Here is a 5,629-nt window from a genome sequence, read left to right as displayed (position 1 = left end):
AAACAATAGAGATCCAACCATCTGCTTTGTTAAAGGCTCAAAAGTTGATTGGTTGTGTGTTGCGACCCCTCCCTTTCAGGGTCATGTCTTCAGGAGATTCAGCAGGAGGAGGACGACGACGACCCAGGCTCCATAAGGACCAGGAGAGACAGGCAGCCCCTGCTGGAGGAGGAGGACGACCCAGGCTCCATAAGGACCAGGAGAGGCAGGCAGCCCCTGCAGGAGGAGGACGACGACCCAGGCTCCATAAGGACCAGGAGAGGCAGGCAGCCCCTGCTGGAGGAGGACGACGACCCAGGCTCCATAAGGACCAGGAGAGGCAGGCAGCCCCTGCTGGAGGAGGACGACGACCCAGGCTCCATAAGGACCAGGAGAGACAGGCAGCCCCTGCTGGAGGAGGAGGACGACCCAGGCTCCATAAGGACCAGGAGAGGCAGGCAGCCCCTGCTGGAGGAGGAGGACGACCCAGGCTCCATAAGGACCAGGAGAGGCAGGCAGCCCCTGCTGGAGGAGGACGACGACCCAGGCTCCATAAGGACCAGGAGAGGCAGGCAGCCCCTGCTGCAGGAGGACGACGACCCAGGCTCCATATGGACCAGGAGATCCTGGAGATCCTCCCTGGCTAGCAGCCTTCACACTGGAGACACTGAGACAGATCACGGCTCTGGTGAGTGAGATCTCTGACAACATGTCTTTTTACGTAAACCTCTCTCTCTGTAGTCAATGCATATAGTCAAAGTTTAAGTTAACATTGTACAGAAACGGTTTCTGTCGAGTGAGTCGCGTAGGGATCTCTGACGTGGTAGAACGTCTCTGATCACTAGTGCTCCGTAAGCTTTCCTCTGTAGTCAAAGCATAGTCAAAGCGTAGTCCAGACGTAGTCAAAGCGTAGTCCAGACGTAGTCAAAGCGTAGTCCAGGCGTAGTCAAAGCGTAGTCCAGGTGTAGTCAAAGCGTAGTCCAGGCGTAGTCAAAGCGTAGTCCAGACGTAGTCAAAGCGTAGTCCAGACGTAGTCAAAGCGTAGTCCAGGTGTAGTCAAAACGTAGTCAAGGCATAGTCAAAGCGTAGTCCAGACGTAGTCAAAGCGTAGTCCAGGTGTAGTCAAAGCGTAGTCCAGGCGTAGTCAAAGCGTAGTCCAGACGTAGTCAAAGCGTAGTCAAAGCGTAGTCCAGACGTAGTCAAAGCGTAGTCCAGACGTAGTCAAAGCGTAGTCCAGACGTAGTCAAAGCGTAGTCCAGACGTAGTCAAGCGTAGTCAGACGTAGTCCAGACGTAGTCAAAACGTAGTCCAGGCGTAGTCAAAACGTAGTCAAGGCGTAGTCAAGGCGTAGTCCAGGCGTAGTCAAAACGTAGTCAAGGCGTAGTCAAGGCGTAGTCAAAACGTAGTCAAGGCGTAGTCAAGTCGTAGTCCAGACGTAGTCAAAGCATAGTCAAAATGTAGTCAAGGCGTAGTCAAGGCGTAGTCCAGACGTAGTCAAAGCGTAGTCCAGACGTAGTCAAAGCGTAGTCAAAGCGTAGTCCAGACGTAGTCAAAGCGTAGTCCAGACGTAGTCAAAGCGTAGTCCAGACGTAGTCAAAGCGTAGTCCAGACGTAGTCAAAGCGTAGTCAAAGCGTAGTCCAGACGTAGTCAAAACGTAGTCCAGGCGTAGTCAAAACGTAGTCAAGGCGTAGTCAAGGCGTAGTCCAGGCGTAGTCAAAACGTAGTCAAGGCGTAGTCAAGGCGTAGTCAAAACGTAGTCAAGGCGTAGTCAAGTCGTAGTCCAGACGTAGTCAAAGCATAGTCAAAATGTAGTCAAGGCGTAGTCAAGGCGTAGTCCAGGCGTAGTCAAAACGTAGTCAAGGCGTAGTCAAGGCGTACTCCAGGCGTAGTCAAAACGTAGTCAAGGCGTAGTCAAGGCGTAGTCCAGACGTAGTCAAAGCGTAGTCAAAACGTAGTCAAGGCGTAGTCAAGGCGTAGTCCAGACGTAGTCAAAGCATAGTCCAGACGTAGTCAAGGCGTAGTCAAGGCATAGTCCAGACGTAGTCAAGGCGTAGTCCAGACGTAGTCAAAGCATAGCCCAGACGTAGTCAAAGCGTAGTCAAAGCGTAGTCAAAGCGTAGTCAAAACGTAGTCCAGGCGTAGTCAAAGCGTAGTCAAAGCGTAGTCAAAGCGTAGTCAAAACGTAGTCCAGGTGTAGTCAAAGCGTAGTCCAGACGTAGTCAAGGCGTAGTCCAGGTGTCGTCAAGGCGTAGTCAAAGCGTAGTCCAGACGTAGTCAAAGCGTAGTCAAAGCGTAGTCAAAACGTAGTCCAGGTGTAGTCAAAGCGTAGTCAAAGCGTAGTCAAGGCGTAGTCAAGACGTAGTCAAGGCGTAGTCAAAGCGTAGTCCAGGTCTAGTCAAGGCGTAGTCAAGGCGTAGTCAAGGCGTAGTCCAGGCGTAGTCCAGACGTAGTCAAAGCGTAGTCAAGGCGTAGTCAAGGCGTAGTCAAGGCGTAGTCAAAGCGTAGTCCAGGCGTAGTCCAGGCGTAGTCAAGGCGTAGTCAAAGCGTAGTCAAGGCGTAGTCAAGGCATAGTCAAGGCGTAGTCAAGGCGTAGTCAAGGCGTAGTCAAGGCGTAGTCCAGGTGTAGTCAAAGCATAGTCAAAGCGTAGTCAAAGCGTAGTCAAAGCATAGTCAAGGCGTAGTCCAGACGTAGTCAAGGCGTAGTCAAGGCGTAGTCAAAGCGTAGTCAAGGCGTAGTCCAGGTTCATATTGTATAGAGACAGAGACAGACACTGTGTCTTACAGGGATCTCTGACATGGTGGAGCATCATTAGTGTTACATAAACATCCCTCTGTAGCCAAGGCACAGACGAGGTATACAGTAGGTCAGCAACATGATTGACCATATGGAAAAATACAGTTTTATTTGCAGTTTGTTTTTGAGCTCGTCTTTTCCTCCACTCACCTGATAAACACAGTACTCATAGATTAAATCAAATCAAATGTATTGGTCACGTACACGTGTTTAGCAGATGTTATTGCGAGTGTAGCGGAATGCTTGTGCTTCTAGTTCCGACAGTGCAGCAATATCTAGCAAGTAATATCTAACAGTTCCACAACAAAAACCTAATACACACAAATCTAAGTAAAGGAATGGAATAAGAATATGTAAATATATGGATGAGCAATGTCATGATCAGAGTGGCATAGGCTAAGATGCAATAGATAGTATAGAATACAGTATATACATATGAGATGGGTAATGCAAGATATGTAAACATTATTAAAGTGACTAGTGTTCCATTTCTTAAAGTGGCCAGTGATTTCAATAGGCAGCAGCAGCCTCTAATGTGCTAGTGATGGCTATTTAACAGTCTGATGGCCTTGAGATAGAAGCTGTTTTTCAGTTTCTCAGTCCCAGTTTTGATGCACCTGTACTGACCTCGCCTTCTGGATGATAGCGGGGTGAACAGGCAGTGGCTCGGGTGGTTGTTGTCCTTGATTATCTTTTTGGCCTTCCTGTGACATTGGGTGCTGTAGGTGACCTGGAGGGCAGGTAGTTTGCCCCCGGTAATGCGTTGGGCAGACCGCACCATCCTCTGGAGAGCCCTGCGGTTGCGGGCGGTGCAGTTGCCGTACCAGGTGGTGATACAGCCCGACCGGATGCTCTCAATTGTGCATCTATAAAAGTTGAGGGTTTTAGGTGACAGGCCAAATTTCTTCAGCCTCCTAAGGTTGAAGAGGCGCTGTTGCGCCTTCTTCACCACACTGTCTGTGTGGGTGGACCATTTCAGTTTGTCAGTGATATGTACGCAGAGGAACTTAAAACTTTCCACTTTCTCCACTGCGGTCCCGTCGATGTGGATAGGGGGGTGCACCCTCTGCTGTTTGCTGAAGTTCACGATCAGCTCCTTTGTTTTGTTGACGTTGAGTGAGAGGTTATTTTCCTGACACCACACTCCCAGAGCCCTCACCTCCTCCCTGTAGGCTGTCTCGTCATTATTGGTAATCAAGCCTACTACTGTTGTGTCATCTGCAAACTTGATGATTGAGTTGGAGGCGTGCTTGGCCATGCAGTCATGGGTGAACAGGGAGTACAGGAGGGGGCTGAGCACGCACCCTTGTGGGGCCCCAGTGTTGAGGATCAGCGAAGTGGAGGTGTTGTTTCCTACCTTCACTACCTGGGGGCGGCCCGTCAGGAAGTCCAGGACCCAATTGCACAGGGTGGGGTTCAGACCCAGAGCCTCAAGCTTAATGATGAGCTTGGAGGGTACTATGGTGTTGAATGCTGAGCTGTAGTCAATTTTTATTTATTTTATTTTATTTTATTTATTTAACCTTTATTTAACCAGGTAAGCCAGTTAACAGGTAAACAAGTTCTCATTTACAACTGCGACCTGGCCAAGATAAAGCAAAGCAGTGCGATTAAAAACAACAACAACACAGAGTTACATATGGGGTAAAACAAAACAAAGTCAAAAATACAACAGAAATAAATATATATACAGTGTGTGCAAATGTAGCAAGTTATGGAGGTAAGGCAATAAATAGGCTATAGTGCAAAATAATTACAATTAGTATTAACACTGGAATGATAGATGTGCAAGAGATGATGTGCAAATAGAGATACTGGGGTACAAATGAGCAAAATAAATAACAATATAGGGATGAGGTAGTTGGGCGGGCTAATTTCAGATGGGCTGTGTACAGGTGCAGTGATCGGTAAGGTGCTCTGACAACTGATGCTTAAAGTTAGTGAGGGAGATAAGTGTCTCCAGCTTCAGAGATTTTTGCAATTTGTTCCAGTCATTGGCAGCAGAGAACTGGAAGGAATGGCGGCCAAAGGAGGTGTTGGCTTTGGGGATGACCAGTGAGATATACCTGCTGGAGCGCATACTACGGGTGGGTGTTGCTATGGTGACCAATGAGCTAAGATAAGGCGGGGATTTGCCTAGCAGTGATTTATAGATGGCCTGGAGCCAGTGGGTTTGGCGACGAATATGTAGTGAGGACCAGCCAACAAGAGCGTACAGGTCACAGTGGTGGGTAGTATATGGGGCTTTGGAGACAAAACGGATGGCACTGTGATAGACTACATCCAATTTGCTGAGTAGAGTGTTGGATGCTATTTTGTAAATGACATCGCCGAAGTCAAGGATCGGTAGGATAGTCAGTTTTACGAGGGCATGTTTGGCAGCATGAGTGAAGGAGGCTTTGTTGCGAAATAGGAAACCGATTCTAGATTTAACTTTGGATTGGAGATTCTTAATGTGAGTCTGGAAGAAGACTCCTGAACAGCTAATCATGGCTACCCGGAATATTTGCACTGCCCCCCCACCCCATCCTTTTTACGCTGCTGCTACTCTGTTAAGTATTTATGCATAGTCACTTTAACTCTACCCACATGTACATATTACCTCAACTACCTCAACTAGCCGGTGCCCCCGCACATTGACTATGCAACGGTACCCCCCTGTATATATAGCCTCCCTACTGTCACTTTATTTTACTGTATATATAGCCTCCCTACTGTCACTTTATTTTACTTCTGCTCTTTTTTTCTCAACACTTTTTTGGTTGTTTTTTTATTCTTACTTTTTTGTTTAAAATAAATGCACTGTTGGTTAAGGGCTGTAAGTAAGCATTTCACTGTAATGTCTGCACCTGTTG

General features: G+C 48.1%; 1 protein-coding gene across 1 annotated transcript in view; it reads left to right on the top strand.

Annotated features, from left to right (window-relative positions):
• The first annotated feature begins 591 nt into the window (after nt 1-591).
• LOC121568054 (anoctamin-3-like) overlaps nt 592-5,629 on the top strand; it is a 99,768-nt gene continuing 94,730 nt past the window's right edge. Inside the window, exon 1 of the mRNA XM_041878621.2 lies at nt 592-667. The gene's annotated coding sequence lies outside the window, so the exon portion shown is untranslated. The remainder of the gene's footprint in view (nt 668-5,629) is intronic.

This window comes from Coregonus clupeaformis, unplaced genomic scaffold (genome assembly GCF_020615455.1).
Source record: "Coregonus clupeaformis isolate EN_2021a unplaced genomic scaffold, ASM2061545v1 scaf0300, whole genome shotgun sequence".
NCBI lineage: Eukaryota > Metazoa > Chordata > Actinopteri > Salmoniformes > Salmonidae > Coregonus > Coregonus clupeaformis.
This window is presented reverse-complemented; position numbering and strand designations above follow the sequence as displayed.